At 39.6% G+C, this 18,497-nt stretch overlaps 1 protein-coding gene across 2 annotated transcripts in view; it reads left to right on the top strand.

The window, feature by feature from the left end:
• LOC119141218 (guanine nucleotide-binding protein G(q) subunit alpha) overlaps positions 1–18,497 on the top strand; it is a 133,625-nt gene that overhangs the window by 21,339 nt on the left and 93,789 nt on the right. Inside the window, exon 1 of one of the 2 annotated variants that reach the window (XM_037373226.1) lies at positions 7,049–7,079. The exons of the other annotated variant lie outside the window; for it this stretch is intronic. The gene's annotated coding sequence lies outside the window, so the exon portion shown is untranslated. Of the gene's footprint in view, positions 1–7,048; positions 7,080–18,497 lie in introns of those variants that run through there. 2 annotated transcript variants of the gene reach the window in all.

The raw sequence follows: 18,497 nt of genomic DNA on the forward strand, positions 1-18,497 counted from the left end.
CCATGAAAGCCCCGCTGAGGATGAACAGTGAAATTCCCACAAAGAACACTGGGGTACGTGTTGGTAGCCTGAGTCAAAGCTATGGTTCAGAGCCCTAGTTTCAGGTAGGAAGTATGTTCTCATCGCATACCTAATGGATGAGCCTTTGTAATAATGTATGCATTGCCCTGTCATCTTCTGCTTCAGCTTCAGGAGTCCACAAATTCAATTTCACAGTAGACTATTGCTGTACTGCCAAGCCTGACACGTAAGGAACTCCAGAAGCTTAAATGCAGTGCCAAAAAGATACATTAAAAATAGTAATTTACAACATGGCTGTCTCAAAGGTAAAGATCCATAATCCCTTACATTGTCTTTGGTTCTATTAAGGAAGAATAAATAAGTGGAAGATACAGAAAAACAGTGGCAAGTACTTGTTGCTTGTACTGTGTGTAGGATTCAGTTAATTTTTCATGGGGTTTTTTTGAATCCCGATTGGATCCTGATTAATAAATACTGAATAATCTTTTAAGCCCTAGGAAAGCATTTACTATATAGAAGGACAGAGACTTCTGCTGAACAGAACAGCGTCCTAACTAAAATCAATGCATGTACTTTTGGGTAGCCGTGTCAGATTATTATTAACTTTTATGAAATAAACCTGCTCTGATCCGAGCAGCTTTATCAACTGGAGCAAAGTTTTACTGTAGAGAAACCAAGGATGTTCTGGACTCATTCTTGTTTTCACACTGCTCTCTTTTTGGATTATAACAGTACAGGAGTATTTGTAATAAGAGGGAATAGTTATGTAGCACTGCACATTTGCTGCGCACCCACTAGCTAATCAGTCACTCTGTCATCTGCAGGAGGGAGGAAGTAGTTAATTATTATTATCCCTGTGTTTATAGGTGGGGAGTGGAGACAAAGGCTAAGTTAGAATAGTGTGAATGGGAGAGTGGGTCGATAAGGCAAAACAGTAGGTGCTGAGAATCTGATGTCTGTGTGGTCTGGTTGTGGTTTTTCTTTTTTTTTTTTTTTTTTTTTTTTTTCTTTCTTTAAACGAGGTCTAGTCTGATCCCAGGGACTAAATGCCTGGTTGTGGCTAGAATGCATTAGGTGTGGTCCGTAACTGCCATTTTTACTGTTTTCATTCTAAAGGTATCCAGCTTCTCACTTGGAGACATTTTGATGATCATGAAGCAGAGCACAGTGAGGCAGGGAGGTGACAAAGTTCATTTCAAAAGTGGTCTCCTGAATGTAGCTTAAAGACTAGTGTATGTCTACCTAGAGGCATATTCTGGAGAATGGTTTCAGGTGGGAGTTTTACCATGCCTACAGGTTCGTTGTTTAGTCTGCAGAAAAGGAGGAGGCTGAGGGAAAACCTTACTGCTTTCAACAACTACCTGTAAGGCGGTGGTAGTGAGGTGGGTCTCCCAAGTAACAAGCGATAGGATGAGAGGAAATGGCCTCAAGTTGCACCAGGGGAGGTTTAGATTGGATGTTGGGAAAAATGTCTTCACTGAAAGGGTTGTCAAGCATTGGAACAGGCTGCCTAGGAGAGTGGTTGAGTCACCATCCCTGGAGGTATTTAAAAGACATGTAGATGTGGCACTTAGGGACATGGTTTAGTGGTGGACTTGGCAGGGCTTTCTGTAGCTGCATGACATGTTGTTAGAATGAGAGGTTTGATGCTGGCTTTCCCATGTGTCAGTTCTAGGTCTACCAAAATGACCCTGACTTGATTTTTGTCACACTGAAAGTGAGCCAAATACCTTTAACTTGATGTGCAATTATCTTTTAGACATTTCTCAGAAGTTTTTTGGCCACCAATATAAGTGGAAAAGAAAAAGGTAATTTAATAAAGAGATGGGAAGTTTTTGATTAGGGGGTTGATAAAGTACATTTAAAGTGTTGGAGAAGTAAGTCTCAGAAATTATCCTACACTACCTAGGGAGGAAAAAATGGATCTTTAGTCCATCAGTTCACCGCCATGGATCTTGTATTATTCTTGGTAAGAAGAAAAATCAGTGTTATTAAGTAAGATGAAGACAAGAAAGCAAAACGTAAAAACTCTTGAGATGGGATTGGACTTGGAGCTAGACACTCTGGCAGGTGATTTCACAGGACATGGAAATAGAAAACATTAACTTCATTGTCCAACTGCACAAGGAGGATCACAGGCTGTCTCTCATGGTCTTGCAGAAAATTAATATCTCATAAATTTGATTAGAAAGATGATCAGTTCAAGTAAATAAATCATAGTGTAATTATACAATGCATTAGCTTCTAGTTAAGATTGCCAGTAAAATACAGCTACATAAATAATACATAATACAGTGAATGCATCTGTTCATGCAGCATTGTGTTAGCAGTCCTTCCTTGCAAAAGCCAAGATAACATTTTTGTTTAATAACAGTCTGTTTTGTGACTGTTCAGTCTCAAGTTAAATCGCGCATACAGCACTGCTGGTGGGACGCATGTGAACCAACTGCTCCACACCAGCAGCTGACATAAAGGAATTGCCTCTTTGCCCTAGGAGGTCATGTTGGTGATTTAGTAGCTGTCAGTAATGAACTGCTGTTGCAGTATGAAAACACCCAGTGCTATAGGTGCTTCAGATAGGACCTCTGTGATTTGACATCAAAATGAGCTCATTACAATATATCAGTGTGTTATGTACTTAGGTTTGTTGATACTGAGATTCTAATGAAATTCCAGCTGGGATGGTTAAACCATTTGCTTTTCTGCAGAGTGCTGGGTTGGTAGGTTTTAAAATGCTTTGCACAAGGTTATTTATTGCGTAAAACAGTGCAATAAATAAAGGCGGGAAATGGAAACAAAGATGATATTTGCCAAAACCTATTTACCAAGTCAAAAAAGGTGCCAGAAGTAGAACGTATTACCTGGATCCCAGTGCAGTTCCTTTTCCAGCCTTTCTGGTTCACAAATCAAAGAAAATAATTTATGGGTAGTTAGTGAATTGCAGGCTTGGTGCTTCATCCTAGCTCCAAGTTATACAATCCCTGGCTACAGAAAAACTCCAGGGCATCTCTTTCCCTACATACTTGATCTAGATGGTATTTCCCAGCATGAAAGACACATTACTGTTAGTAGTCCACAAGCAAAAATTTAGGAAGCCACTGTCCCTTCTGCTTGCTTTAACCTGTAGAGCTTCAGTAGCGGTTGGTGTTTGTACTTGCCTGTTATGCTTATTCAGGAAATCAGCACATTTCAGCAGTGGTATGATTCAGCCCAGGATGTCTGTAAAAGCCCCTTGGGTGAAGGCCAGCACCACAAAGAAACCTCCTATTTTCTCACTGGTAATTCATAATAGTTCAGCCTGCAGTAGTCCAAAGCGAACATAGCTTAGGACACTTCAGTGTGTGCTGAACATAATTTTGTCCTTTTCAAAGTGTAGGCACTTCAGCGTGTTAGGGCATATTAATCGGGGCTCTTGCAGAGGCAGCCCAGGACTAATCAGTGGGCCAGTTAATTGCTGTGCAACTGGTTGCAGCCTATGAATGTTCTTACAGAGCCCACTCACACGCTCAGAGTAAAAGCAGCGTACACACATACTGTAGTTATTGTGCACATGCTTAGTTAAGCCAGTCCTTTCAGGGAGTGCCAGGCTTACTGCATTCACGCCAGCAGCGTGGTTGCCTTGTGGCTGTGTAGAAAGCCCAGTGATTTTGTAAATGTGTCAGGCATGTAGGCTGTGTACAGACCCAGTAAATGACAGCCTCTGCAAAGGTCTGCATATTTGCCATAGGTCCTTGCCTGCAGCAGGGAAGCATCATGGCTAGCAACCCTGTACCACCAGATGGTAGGTGGCCTTCCAACGTAAAGTCTTCTGTTTGTCTGCAGAAATAGGGATAGTTGCATTTTAGTCTTGCTAATTCAGGAAAAACCAGTGCAAGAGAAGAGAATAATCTAAGACATTTACCTTAGGCTTTAGACCACGGTATTTAGGGCTATAAAAATGTAAAACTTCTTTCAAATTTAATATACATTCCAAAGTTAATCAAATACTAGATTGCTGGTAGTCATCTATTGTTTGAGAGACAGTATTTGTGTAGTTGAAAGCTGGTACATAGTATGGAGTATACATCACTGCATCTGCACTTACTTTGTCCCAGATTGTTTCACATCATCATCTGTGTTTTACTGAAGACAGCTAATGGACCTTCTAGTGGAGGGTGTATGGTCAAAAGAGAGTGTATATGGTGATGGAGTGCCAATAATCAGAGTTTTGAATGAATCCAAATAGCACTGTGTGGAAATGTAGTTAGAATGGACTTGCTTGTCAATCCAGAGACTATTCTTGATACTGACTTCTGTTTTCAAAAAAATCATAAAGATGCAAAGCAACATGTAAGTAACGTTTTATTAACTGTTATTTAAAATGGATGGTTCATGTAGAAAAATTTTTTGAATTATTATTACTATTTTTAATCTCAGTAAAATCTAGCATGCAACTGAGATTTATAGAAGAAAAACACAAGAAAACCAGCCTTGAAATTGGTTCTAATTGGTACTTACTGGTTAGGTACCAATACCCTTTAAAAGTAAAGCAGGGAAATGTCATTGATACCTCTTCTTTTTGATTGTTTAGAAATAAGTAAATAGTTTTCAGTAATGAAATTAACAACAATAACGTAAACACATTGGTGAGGAACTGTTCCGAGGACTGGTAAATCACATACAACAGGTATAACTGTACTGGGCTCAAATGTGTTCTGGTTTAGGTAACACTGAGAAGGAGTGGGATCATGACCTGTACACCTAGTTCTCTGATGTGACAAAATACCTTGCAAAGAATTGTTTCTCAAATAGAAGTTAAAAAGCATTAGAACAGGTTAATAATAAACTTGTAACAATAAAGCGGCACTGGAGTTAAGTGTAGAGAATTAGCAGCAAATTAAGGGTTCTGCTGCTTGCATTTGATAGTTTAGAAGTATAGTGGTTACTAAAAAACTTTAGAATAAACTCTTTAAATAAATTTGTTTTCATTTGTTAGTATGCTATAACATAGATAAAGTAACTTTTTAGAACAGTGTTTTAATGTGTTTAAGCTTCTGATTAGCTACTAAATCCAGCAGGACTTACTGAGAGAACTAACAAATTAGTTTGATAAAGCTTAACATTTGCACATAAACTGAAGCTACCTGTGTAAAAACTCTGTGGAACAGCTAATTTGTGGTAACTGCTCATACCATGGTAACTGTTATTAGACTCCTCTCTCCCATGTTAAGAACTCTTTAGGTACTTGGGTTACTAAGTGATGGGCAGATAATTTTTGAAAGCAGTTAATGCTCCTTATTCCTTATTTTTTAAGAATGCCTCTAAAATGATTAAAATACACATTGCAGTATACTCTCCTTACAGTCTCAGTTTTTTACCCTCATGCATATTAATAAGGCCATAGTTTGCAGCAATCTGTTGGGACTACTTAAAGAGTAATGATGGCAGAATAAAATCCTTAATAAGAATCACACAAAAAAGGGTTTTAGATTAACCTTTCCAGAGGTCATTATCACTTTCAGGGATGATTCCTTCCCCCCCCCGCCCCGCCCCCAAATATGGCATGAACATATATTGGGCCTGCTTAGCCGCAAAAAGTTTTACAATTTGTTGTAGTTCTGATAGTGGAACTTTAGTATTTTGACCCTAAGATGCATAGTGTAAAAATCCATATTTTTAGGCGAATACTGTGTGAGTTTTCTCTTGTTTTCTCTTGCAGACTCAGATTGCAGAGATAACTTTGCATTTAAGACTCAGGAACTTAACCTCTGAAAAATTGTGCAGAAGCCTTCGAAATATGGTTTTTTTCATTATCTTTAGAAAACAGGTGAAGCTCTGTAGCAGAGAAAGCTGTGAAGATGGCACAGGAAGACTTGATCATCAGATTTGAAAGCTGATTTCAAGATGATGATCAAAAACGATTTATATTCATCTGAATAGACACATTCATTTAAAATTTTGTAACGGGGAATAACATAGGGCATCTGGGATTCACTCATCTGTTACCTTCTTTTAGCACATTTCTAGTTTTATTGTTTGTCTGCCATAGTGAGAAAGTAATGTAATATTTTCATAGTGAGAAAACCTGTATAGTTTGGTCAACTGAGTTGCTTTACCGGAGTTGACAAACCTACTGCTGTTTATGAGGTAACATTTTTCCTGAACAGCTACAAATTGAAGACCTTCCCCAAAACATTTCAGTTGTCTTTTATGAGACTGTTGCCATGTGCCAGGGATTAGAGGACCAGCTTGTGTCCTCTGGCCGTAAATGTCAGAATGCTTCCATGTTTTTGTAGGTCATGTTAAAAGAGAAAATAAACTGCAGCTTCTTCATAGCAAACATTTTTAAGGAGGTAACTGCTAATAGTGTAAGGTGTTGATTATACTGGATGTGCACTCATGATTCAGCAGCTTCTGTGTACTTACCTGGGAGGGTGTGGTGGTTAATTTGTTACTAACGTGCAAAGGCTTCCAGCAGTGTTCAGGTCTATGGGGCTGTGGTGTTGGAGCAGCTGGGCTTTTTCTTCCATTTCTTCAGTATAACAGATGAGACAGCTGAGGTCAGCTAAGTGGAAAGGAAGGAAGCTGGAGGAAAAAGGAGGATAGTTCAGGATTACCTGGCCCTGCCTGTTGCATTGTGTTCCACTTCCCATCTTTCTAGAAAACAAAAATGTTGCACAGCGTGGAATAGGGTTGGCCACTGCTGCTGTTGAGAGTGGCATCCTAATCCTCGTTCAGTCACCTCTCGCTCACCAGTGTGGCAGCAGCCAAACGGCTCTGTGTTCTGCTTATGTGTGTCTATGCTTGAAGGCTTGGGAGAGAGCTTAAAATGCTCCAGAAATAATTTTTGTGCTATGAGCTTTGTAGGGAACTCTCTTCCCTGCTTCTGCTCAGTGGAAGAGGGACTCCTTCCTCATACTCCCTCACTAAGGACCAAGTCATGCCTATGCTGGGGGGAGCTGGCTGGCTGCTCTCCCTGTGGTGTCACAGGCAGAGGTTGTTTCTTCCACATGTAGCTCTCCTCTCCTGGCTTGCACAGTGCAGAGACCTGCAGGGAGAGGTAGAACAGCTGCTGGTGGGTCTGTGAGAACTGTCCGAAGGAAATGCAGTCACTGGCAGCGACATCTCTGTCTTTGGTGGTGATGTGGCAAATTCTGTAGAATGATACTGAAAACAGTATGGAGGGGTCTGCTGGTCAAAAACTGTAAAGTTAGTGGAGAAAACGGTGTTTGTTTCAATACTTTACCCTGTTTTGAAAAACATTAGCATTATCAACATTTGTACCCTCCATAAAATGAACTCCTTATAGAAGATAGAAGGCCTTTAGGGCAACAGTGGTGTTACGCTGGTTTTTTATACATCTAAATGGTCTAGGCTATTTTTCAATCATTGTAAGCTATTATCTGTAACTTCCTCCCTTCCTTCCTCCCTTCCTTCCGCCCTCCCTCCCTTCTTCCTAAAACAAGCCTGACAAAGAAGAAAACATATTTAGTAACTCGCGTTGCATTTCCCTGAGTTTTCCATGGCATAGTTTTAGACAGTCCAATTTATATAAAAGGGAATTAAAGACTACAGTTTATCAAAAAAAGTTTTCTAATTTTTAGCTTGAAAACTGTCAGAATTTCAGATCAGACATTTTCTCCACATCTTCATGCGCAGAGGCTCCTTACAGTTGCAGGTCTAGTGTAACTCTAAATAAGCTAGGGTTTTTTTTTTTGTTACTGTGTTTTTACTGCAAGAGTATAAATAGAGCGATGCAAAAGTAGAAATAAATACGCAGGTGCCAAATATAGTCACCTTTCAGTATCATGCCATTGTGGTTGTTGGAAGTAAATCCTTGTTTAGCTTTGGATGGTTAACTCTGTGGTTTGTGCTGGATGGGTGCTTGGTTGTTCAGTTGTTTTTTTAAGCTGAACTGGAATTATAATACAAAAAAGTTATAAAGAATGTTGACTTTTGTGGATAACATTTTAATAGCCTAAAACATAAACTAAAAATTTGGACCGGAATACTTTTGACTATTGTGCGAAGGAATGATGTGTGAAATAAATGTTTACTTCCCGGAAGTTTCCTCTATAGAGGGAAAAACACAGCTAACAGAAACTAGACATCCTACAGCCCCCCACCCACCCCGACCCTGCCTCACCCCTGTGTGTGAGCTGCAATTGCATTATGGTTCTTTGCCATGACCATTAAATTTGTATATAGTTTGGTGTACAGAATCATAATAGGAACAGATTCTCAGCATAAACATGCTCTTGAGTATCTTGCTCCATAGCACTGAAAATGGCTAGAAATACATTCAGGGTAACATCTGTGAAACTAGATGCAGGTATAACTTATGAGAAGCAGAATTACATTAACTCCTGTAAAACAAAAACCCAGCACCATAGAAAACTTTATTAGCTAGGGAGTTAAGTGAATGTAGAACTTTCTCTCAGATGCAGTGGTGAACCAGGATTTAGAATGCCAATAACTTCTATGCCAGCAGCATTCCAGACTTCCATTAAACAGGAAGCCACGTGTCATTTCAGGAGAGGTCAGAGCTATGAAGAGACACTAACAGAGAAAGGAGGTGGCTTTTTCTAAGGTACATAGCCACATCTCGGTAGTACATGTTATTGGCTAGAGTTGATGATGTTTGAGTAAAACAGTAGCTGTAAGTCAAAACACATCTAGTTCATGCATTTCTTAAGATTGCTTGTAAATACTGTGAAAGTATCCAGCAAACAGATACTTTTTCTGAGAGCCAGAAAGGCACATGGGTTATCGACAATTTCCATTGTGTTTGATAATATCTTATGATTTTTATTACCTATATAATTAGAAAGCAGTTATTTATTAATGTAGCCATTCTTGGTTGCTATTTTATGTGTGTGCGCAAAGTAAATAAACATGCAAAAAAATTCTAAAAACTTTCAGAGGAGGTAATCTGGTATCTACAAAGTTATATAATCACATCTTAATAAATATGTAACTTCAGCCTATAACAAGGTAATCATAAAGAGAATTCGCAGTTTTCCTTGAAGAGAACGCACGAGTCTTCAAGCTGTCAGTTTTGACTTGTCTGAGATGCGGCTGGGAACTGTTTTCCTTTGAGCTGCTGAAGTAGCTCAACTGAGCAGGTCAGTGGCATCGGAACTGGGGTCAAGCTGATCCCCCTGAAGGGGCACGAGCAGTGCGTGCTGTCTGTGCAGCAGCGTGGTGCTCCACTGTGCTGCCTCCTGACTTCTTTGCTGGAGAAGCAGAACATTAACATGTTTCTCTTCAGCCGTCGGAAAGCAATGCTTTAAATGGCCTGGCATGCTAGTCTAGAACACTGCGCTGTGAAAAATGCATATGCAAAATGAGGTGACTGGATGCTTTGACCAGTAAAGTCAGCCCACTTGTCCCTGATATCTTCTCATACCATGTTCTTAGTGACCCAGTAGTAGCTTTCATCCTTCACTTCCCCCAAGCTTAAAATTTTTCAACTTTTTAGTTATTTTCATGAGCAAATGCTGCATCTGAAAAGAACGTTGCGTTTCTGTAATCGTGTACTTAGCATGAAAATACCTCTGTGGTGTAGTGTATAAGGCTAACAAGGATGTCCTCTCAGAACTTAGCTATTCAATTTACTTTCTATTTTTTTCTTAATAAAAACCAGGGATTTTTTTTTCCTGTGGATAATCTAATTATAATTTTTTTAATTATAAAATTGTTCTTTGGTGGTATTACCCTTGACCTGATTTCTAAAATTTGGAGAGTCAGTGGTATATTTGTGTCTTATCGAGTCTTCATCACTCTGTGTGTGTATGTGTATGCACATGAATGTATGCACATAGATATATTTACATTAAAATAAGCAAGGAACATGATTATATCATGAATTTGTTCAGTGTTTCTTTTATTAATTTTATTCAAATCTTGCTAGATTTGAAAGGGTTGAAATCAGACGTGGGCTGTCTTCCCTGAGTTTCAGTAATAACAGCAGTTGTGTCGCTCCTGTGCAGCTAATGAGCTGGCTGGCTCTGGTCCGTGCTCCTTGCAGGGGGAAAATGCGTGCAGAGCAGCTAGCTTCATTTTGGAGGAGCTGCTTAATTAGCGTACAGCTCCTTGCAGTGGCTGAGAAGACGTGAATTGCAAGAGGACGGCAAAAAATAAGTAGCAAGTGATTCTCTCCAGGGAAAGTAGCAGTTAAAAAGTGCTCTGGAGTTAAGGACGATTGACCGTAAGCTGCAGGAAACGTGCCACAATATCTGGCACTGTGCTTCCCTCTTAGTGGATTTGTAACGCTCTTGGCCTTGGAGCCAGCCTGGGTTTCGCTGCTGTGCGCCTGCCGAGAAACAGAGAGGGCTGTGAGGAACACTGCCCACGAGAGAACACGGGGAACGTACATCCAACACCTGAACCTCTCAGATTATTTGAGGGGTGAAAATAAAAGTGGAGTAGTGTGTTCTTACTGTATTGTTGCCGTGCCAGAGCTCCTTACCACGGGCTGTCAGCTCCGCAGGATTCTGTGTGTGTCCTGGGACAGAAGGGATGGGGGGACGCTGCGTGTTGTCAGGGACGGGTCTTTCGGGGACAGAGCATCTCTCAACCTTGCTTAGTATCCTCTGAGAAGCTCCCAGGCTGAAGGCGGCTGCCGGGAGGCGCCACCCGGGGCGGGGGGGCAGCCCGCCCGCCAAGGCGCTTCCCAGGCCGCCTTATGGCTGCGGATCGGAAGGCGCTACCTGCGCTGGCCTTGCTCTCCGGCCCCGCAGCTTGCCTCTTCCCTGCTCCCCCAGCGGCGGTTACGTGCCGGCCCTGTTCAGCTTTCCGGTAGGAGGTTTCTTTGTTCTTGATGTGCGGCCTAGACCCGCCCCCGCGCCCCGGCCTCGAATTGAATGCAGTGACCGGCTGTAGCGACACTGCGGCCGGCCGCAGGTGGAAGGGCCGGGGAGGTGGTGTGTGGGGGTGAGATGGGTGCTCCCTCAGGGAGCGCCTGTGGGTGGGCCTGACGCTGGGTGGGAGTGGGTTTCTGTCCTCGCCACCTCTGTCTCCCTGGGGAAGGAGTGTCGTGGTTTAAGCCCAGCCAGCAGCAGAGTACCCTAACCTTCCCTGTGCGGTGGGGTGGAGAGGAGAATCAGGAAAAGGTCAAACCCCCATGGGTTGAGGTAAGAACAGATTAATGATTGAAATAAAGCAATAATAACAACAACTGCAATGAAGAGGAGAGGGAGAGAGAGGAATACAACATCTTAACAACTAAACCATCAGTGTATTATCAGTATTATTCTCATACTAAGTCCAAAACACGGTGCTGTGCCAGCTGCTAAGTGGAAATTAACTGTGTCCCAGCTGAAACCAGGACAAGTGTGGAGGCACCCCCTTCACACTGGCGTGAGGGAAAAAGTTAAATATGAGGCAAAAATACTTACTGTAAAACTTCACAGTTACCTTACAACATTAAGACAGTATTGCCTTTATGGTGCTCTCAACTTGTGTTTTCTTTGGAAACCAGGGAAGATACACAATGTGTAATACATGTTGTAAGGTATATTATTTTAAAAATCATGCAGATTCCTCACTGCAGTCAGTGCAGGGTTCTGCTTGCAAGACCCTGCATTTGTTTGTGCTTGTTTGTTTGTAGTTGGACTGAAGTAGAATTACTTTATCATTTTAGTGCTAGGGGTGTATTTGAGGCTTGAAAGCATCCTTCTGTGCTGGCTGAGTGAATGGACCAGGGAAACTGTCCGACAGGTATCTGCATACTGACATTTGATATATAGTTCCATTATGTTTCTAATGTAAGTTTGATAATGATACTAGTAAGTTGACTCTTGTCTAATTATGTGTTCAGAAACAGCTGTCACATTATCTTATTAGCACAGATAATGTAGAGTGCTCTGAAGCATGAACAACAAAAATGCAGGAGCAGAAGAGGCTGAGAGGACAGCTTGAGTGTCTTCCTCAGGAGTACGTAACACAGAGAGACCTGAAAGAGTTTCATGGAAAAAAATACTCTTAACTCTTCTTCCCCTTCTAGAAGAACCAGCAAAATCTGCTTTTCTTTTTTATTTTTTAATCATCTAAATCCATATGAAAATATTCTTTCTTTGGCATAAATGAGGAACATAGAAGAAGGCTGAAAACCAAAGATAGGGTTTTTTCATTTATTTGTTTTTTTCCACCCTGGAAGGAATGCTCCATCATATCTAGGCTATAGCCCAGAATCTGGGTGAATACAATTAGTGGAAGCACTGTCTGGCCATTTGTGAGGAAAAAATGTACAAAAATGCCAAGAAGCACTTGCAGTTCCTAGTCTTTAATATAAGGTAGCAATATTTAGTAATATCAGAAGTTTTACTTGACATAAATATTGCATCATAACGAAAGTGCTGCTATTCTTATGACTTTTATTTTCAGTAAGGATACATTTATACTAGTTCTGGTATAGCAAAACAATTAATTTTCAAGTATTTTCACATTCTAAGAAACAAAATGCTTTACTGTATCCTTTCAGCTCCTGGATAGAGCCCTTTTGTATGAGCGGTAGGTCAAAAGTTTATGTCAGGCTCAAAATAGAGCTCACAAACATTAAATAGGCTAAATATTATTTAAAAATAAAACTATGGAAAGGGTTTTCATGCTTTTGACTTGGTTGGTGTGAACATACTGTTAAAAATTTATCAAATAACATACTATTTTTTATCAGCATTTTCAATGGACACAAAAATATACATCAGATATGCTTTCCAGCTGTTACAGTACTTCTTTAAAACATAAATTAGAAAGTAGAACACAAAAATTCGAACTACACCTCATGAAAGCAGAACATGCAAAGTGTAAGGCTTTGTGTGTATGGTAAATACGGCTATTGTTTGTGGAGATGTTCTCGCACGTAATTATGTTTGAGAATAGAAAATGTCAAAGAGGTCCAGATTCTCCTTTCCCATTTATAATAATGGCATTTTCATTTGGGTAGAAGAATGTTAGCCCAGGGCAGGGGGACCAACAAAAAACTCTGTTGCTGTATCTTAGACATGAAGATAATTTTTTCTAAAGATGAAGGTACTACTTTTTTTAAGTAGTAAGGGTATCTACTCCCTCCCATAGTAAAATCAAAGGCACAATGTTACAATTTTGAATGCTAACAGTATTTATCCTTGCTTTTAAATAATCAAAGAAAAATGGTTTATACTGTCCCTGAAATGGTGTCTCTCAGCGTTGCAAGGATTAGAAATTATGTCTGTTAATCCTCCGAGTAACAGAAAATGAAAGAGATTTGAAAGGAATTTGAACAATGAATTACCTTAAATGAAGTACTTGAAGCCTTCTGGAACATCAGCTGGAAGAGCAGATGCTATGATTTCTTTATAAATACGTGTAACAATAGAAAATGCAACGCTAGTAAAGTATGTAATTACAGATTTTTATAATACATTGATAATATTGAAATTATTTAACATCAAACCATCTTGATGCTTTTGATAACACTGTTTTGCAATTAAATCCTCCCCCCCCCCCAAAAAAAAAAAAAAATTATCTTAGATTTGAGATATTGAGTATTAAAGAACTGGTAAACTTTTGGTTTTTTAACATGGTTGTATTTTTTCCCAACTTCATTTAAAAAATTTTTATTAGATAGGCTTACTTAATGGCAAGAGTTCTTCCTTCTACATTTTTTATTACTGTCTTCCTTAATATTAGAGCTAACTCAAGCCTTATCCTGCGATGTGGAGAAACTAAGTCTCATACTGAAATACAGCTCCTGGAAACCTGCAGGGCATGTGGAGTTATATGGATCATTGCAAACCCCAGTGTTTTCAGGCCACTTTCTATGCACAGGTGAAGGACCATAGGTAGAATATGAAAGAAAGTTAAGAGATTTAACCCCAATCCCGGTTTTGATCCAAATAGTAGTTTTCACAGGATCTCAGGTGGTGGTCAGCATATTACTGCAATTTTCTATTAATGAATAGCTTACAGAAGATCTATGTGTTGGCTTACAGGTGGCTGTATATGATACTGATCTCTTCAAAGAAGTCATGTATTAAAATAAGAGAAAACAAAAGGTTGGGTGAAGAGGATATTGGTTTATCTACCTGGATTTTTGTATCAGGCTTGTCACTTGGGTGAAAACCACACATCTTTGGGAACAGTGAGCAGCACAAACTTCAACATGTTTATGCCTTGGAGTCTATTTAAGTGAATCTTCTTTCTAATGCTATATTCTGCCCTCATGTGGATATAAAACCCCATTTTTAATTATGCACAAGTTTCTGAAGACAGATTGGGTCTTTCCTTTGTGCAAGGAAGGTAAGAATTTGCATTGTACCATTTTTCACTAATGCTGGTGTTCACTTCTTGTTTTGTTCATACTTTTTCTATGGAAGAGCAGCATGCAGTGGACTGGTTTTCAACAGTTTGCTGTAAGGTAGAGTTGTGAGCAGCATAAAGAAAATACTTTTGTGGGTGAAACATAGTTTGTGGCACTTTTTCTGCACGGGTGAGCTCTTATAGGCAGAATTTGTTGAAGTTGCTCCCAAAGAGTTTCTCTTCAGGGAGTCCCTAGTTTTTCAGTGTAATCCTTTCAAGAGGAGGGAGGAGAAGGTCACGCAGGGTGTGGTCCTGTCCTCCTCTGAACCCATTCACAGGGCTCTGTGAAGTCTTGAGGAGTTACTTTTCCTCTGTAAAGGCAGGGAGTTTATATCTTCTCTGGCTTTCTTGCCTCTAAATTATACCCAAACCATAAGAAGATAGCTCTAGAATTGTGAAAATTATCTGATTATAGCTTAAAAGATAAGGCCATTCTTCTGCTTTGTTGGGTGGGGTATTTTTTGGGGGGGGTTGGTGGCGGTGTTTTGGGTTTTTTTTGGGGGGGGGGGGCTGTGTGTTTTGTTTTATAGTGGTTTGGCTTTTGGGTTGGTTTTTTTGCGGCGGTTGGGTTTTGGGTTTCTTTTTTTCAGAATTGAAGGTGGAGAGAGGAAGATGCTGACTTTCAGTGATGGAGTTGTGCCTGGCTGCATAGTAATACAGTGTAGTTTTGATCATCTGGCACAAGGCTATGTTTGATTAACTGGATTTCTTGTAAAGGAGTTCGAAAGGTTCTGTTTCAGTAAAAAGCTTGAATTAATACTCATTTAAGAAGCTGCAGAACATCAGCTGAATTTTAGATTTTAATTCTATCTTCCCAATTATTGGCAACTCAGTGTCTTTCTTAGGCTTTTAGTAGTCACTTGAACTGTTTTAATTGTGTCAGTGGTATAGTGAGGATAAGTATTAATTTTATTTCTTTGAGTTTAATGGCTGTACCAGAGCGACAGTTATTATCTGCTCAAACACAACCAGATTAAATTTGTAAGAGGATTTCTTTGCCCTAGGAAGCATTCAGACTAACTGTATACATAATGGAACATTTTCTTTCCCTTTTTTAAGGAAGTGAGAGAATTCAGCTCCCACAATCTGCTGCAGAGAAGTTCATGAGTACAATATGATATTTATACATATCATAGTAAATGAGAGGGGAAAAGTAATTCTTAAAGATGGTTGATACAGTTTTTATAGTCTAGGTAAGGAAAAGATGTGATAGCTGTAGTAATACTTTGTAATGGATAACATGCTTAGTTTTTCATAAACTTTTAGGACATTCAAGACTGTTCTTGAAACAATTCACTCTAGATTGATGTAGATGTTTCATGTAACTTACTTGATGTAATTCTCCACTTACTGAGCTATATTCATAAAATTCTACTTGTCCTTTCTTTGGCTTTCTTTGGAAGGAATCTTTACTTACCTTGCCAGGCTCTTTTTGTTGTTAGACGAGTCATTCATGAACTGTATTTTCTTTCATAGAATATTTATAGTCATCTTAACTAGATGTTTATAAATCACTGAAGTGATACAGAGGAGCTAATTTAGTGAATGGCAAAATTATTATATGCTTCCTTTTTTGAAAGCAAGTGGAATATGCAGATGTGGATTGTGAACAAAATCATTAAGAAGGTGATTATGTAGTGATTTTAAATGAAAAAGATTCTGTCAGTGGAGCAAACACTTGGCAATAGAACAGTATGTACACCTCTCCCACATTTTTTATTATTGGCTCTTAATTTAAACCTGTGCTTTGTTAAATCTCAAAGGCCATCCCTTGAGTTCTCTCCTAACTTGACTTTTTGTAGTTATTCTATTCAGCTTTTAACATAAATTCAAAGTGGTGTGCTGTTGGTGTAGGAACAGATGTCAGGAGACCTTAGCTCCCTTTCTGGCTTGTTACGTTACCTTGCTTGAAAATTCAGATGCTTTCCTGTTCTATAGGCTTTCCCATTGGTCTGACTGAAACACCACCGAAAATGTTTCCTGACATCAAATGACTTGTGATGTGTAATCTATTAACATTAATTAAGGTGTTTGATAATCACAGAAGGAAGATACCATGGTTCTACTGTTCATTTTATGGAAAATATAAATAGGCCTACTATATTAATTATCAGGGCTTATAATGTTTCCTCATAGAAATTCTACTCACAGCTCTGGATGACTCATCATTTAAATTCTGTGGTGTTATACCTCAGTTTTTATGACCAAGATGCTGAACATGGTAAATTCCAAAAGTAGATTTATAATTGTATAAAATGGTTGCAGGTATAGGTTGGTACTTAAGTAACAGATGTGATACAGAGATACAGTATGTCATGGAGGTAATATTTTTTTAGCAATGGAGAAAAAGTTGCATGGAGTACTGGGAGTCCTCAGTTAGAAAGGAGTGCTAGGCAATAGCTGTACCAGCTTGAAGCTGATGGACAACTCTTGAGTTGTGTCCACTGTTGACAGAGGTGATGGTCAAGGCTCTAGAGATTTGTCCTATTTATCTATCTACAGATAGTCCGTTTGTGAGGCATCATGATGAGGAACTTGTCTGTGTAGGTGCTTGATCACATCAGATGGACAGAGCTGTTTGTTTAGGACCCTGCTTGTTTCACTAGCCTCGCTGCCTTCTTTTGATGGAGAAGAAATACTCTAGTTCTGCTCCAGAACTTGCATCCAGAACATGCGGGTGTTATGGGGTGAGCTGGGGATCTTTGCATCCACCTTGAGGAGTTCTCCTGCAGACTCTTACCAGCCTGACATCCCTCCTGACAGTGGCCTTCAGCTGCAAGCCTGAAAACTTCTGTTCCAAGTGGTGGGACAGACTGGCTCCTTTGCTTCAGCTCCCAGGATGATCTCATGCATTCTGTAATATGGTTTGGATATTTTGGCACCGACAAAGCCAGTTCAGTCCAAGGCCTGAATTCGGCTGTTTTCATGTTTTCATATAGGGCCATACTCAGTTTCAGCAGAAATGTGATCCTGCTGCATTCCACCACTGGAACAGCAACAAAAGAAACCGTATTTTGTGTTTTCTCTATAGCTGAATTAGTACTAGCAGAGAGGACATAAAACTTTATTCCAAGTGAAATATAACTTTATAGTTGAAATAAAATATTTTTGATCTGGTGTCACCTATTACTGGTTTAGCTCTTACTCCTCACAGGACTTACTCTGCTACTTGATACCTGATGAGGTTGATTTCTGCACTTCTCTTTAAATCTGTGAAGCACTGCACAGCAGTCTGCTGTTTCTGTGTAAATGCTTGATGAAACAGTGTAGGTATAGTAATAGTCAAAGTAGAAAAATGGTCAGCCCATAGAAGTGTCAGGCTGTGCGCAGGCTGCGCAGCATGTTGACTCCACTCTTTCCATGTACCTCTAGGCTTCTTTCTGCTACCAAGTCCCAACCTACAAGCCTGCCTTCTGCTAATGTACACACTGTTGATTTAACAGTTCTTAGTAAATATACGTGGACAGTGACTAACAGGGTAGTGGATTTTTATGGCTTTTTTTTTTCTCTTACATATTAAGAATGTCATTTTCTATCTAGTTTAAATATGACAATTCAAATAATAAAATAATACCGCTTCGCCCCCCCCACCCCCCACCCCTTTCATAGATCAAACTTAGGAATAAAAACAGAGTCAGGCATAGTTTAGCAGCATTTCTTTTCTTAACAGATGCCAGTGTGGATTTTGCTTAAAGAGCTGCATCTTTAATTTAGTTTTAAAACAAGACTGGTATTTATCACTGAAGATACGATACTTTGGATTTATTTAAATTACAATGCAGAGAAACATGAAAATAAGTACAGGTATGTGTTGCACACTCATGTGAAAGAAAAGTATGTCAGCCAGGGCTTCTAGTCTTGTTTTTGAATTAGTCTCCTATGTCTTCCTTGTCAGCCACACATGAGTTTTGAAGCCACTCTGCTAGTATCTGTATTGTCATCTATTTAAAATTAACCAGGTTTTAAGTTTCACTGTAAGTTTCACAGGACAAAGAATGTGTGTTTCAATATTTTGTAGTTTCAGTTTTGCAGGCTGTGCATCAGGAATAACAGTAATAATACAACAAATTATGCACGGTATGTATGTATGTATGTGTGTGCCAGCATGCAAGTTAAGGGATTACTGCTGCATTTAAGCAACCTGGCTTCCTTCCTGG

Source organism: Falco rusticolus, chromosome Z (assembly GCF_015220075.1).
Source record: "Falco rusticolus isolate bFalRus1 chromosome Z, bFalRus1.pri, whole genome shotgun sequence".
In the NCBI taxonomy this organism is placed as follows: Eukaryota; Metazoa; Chordata; class Aves; order Falconiformes; family Falconidae; genus Falco; species Falco rusticolus.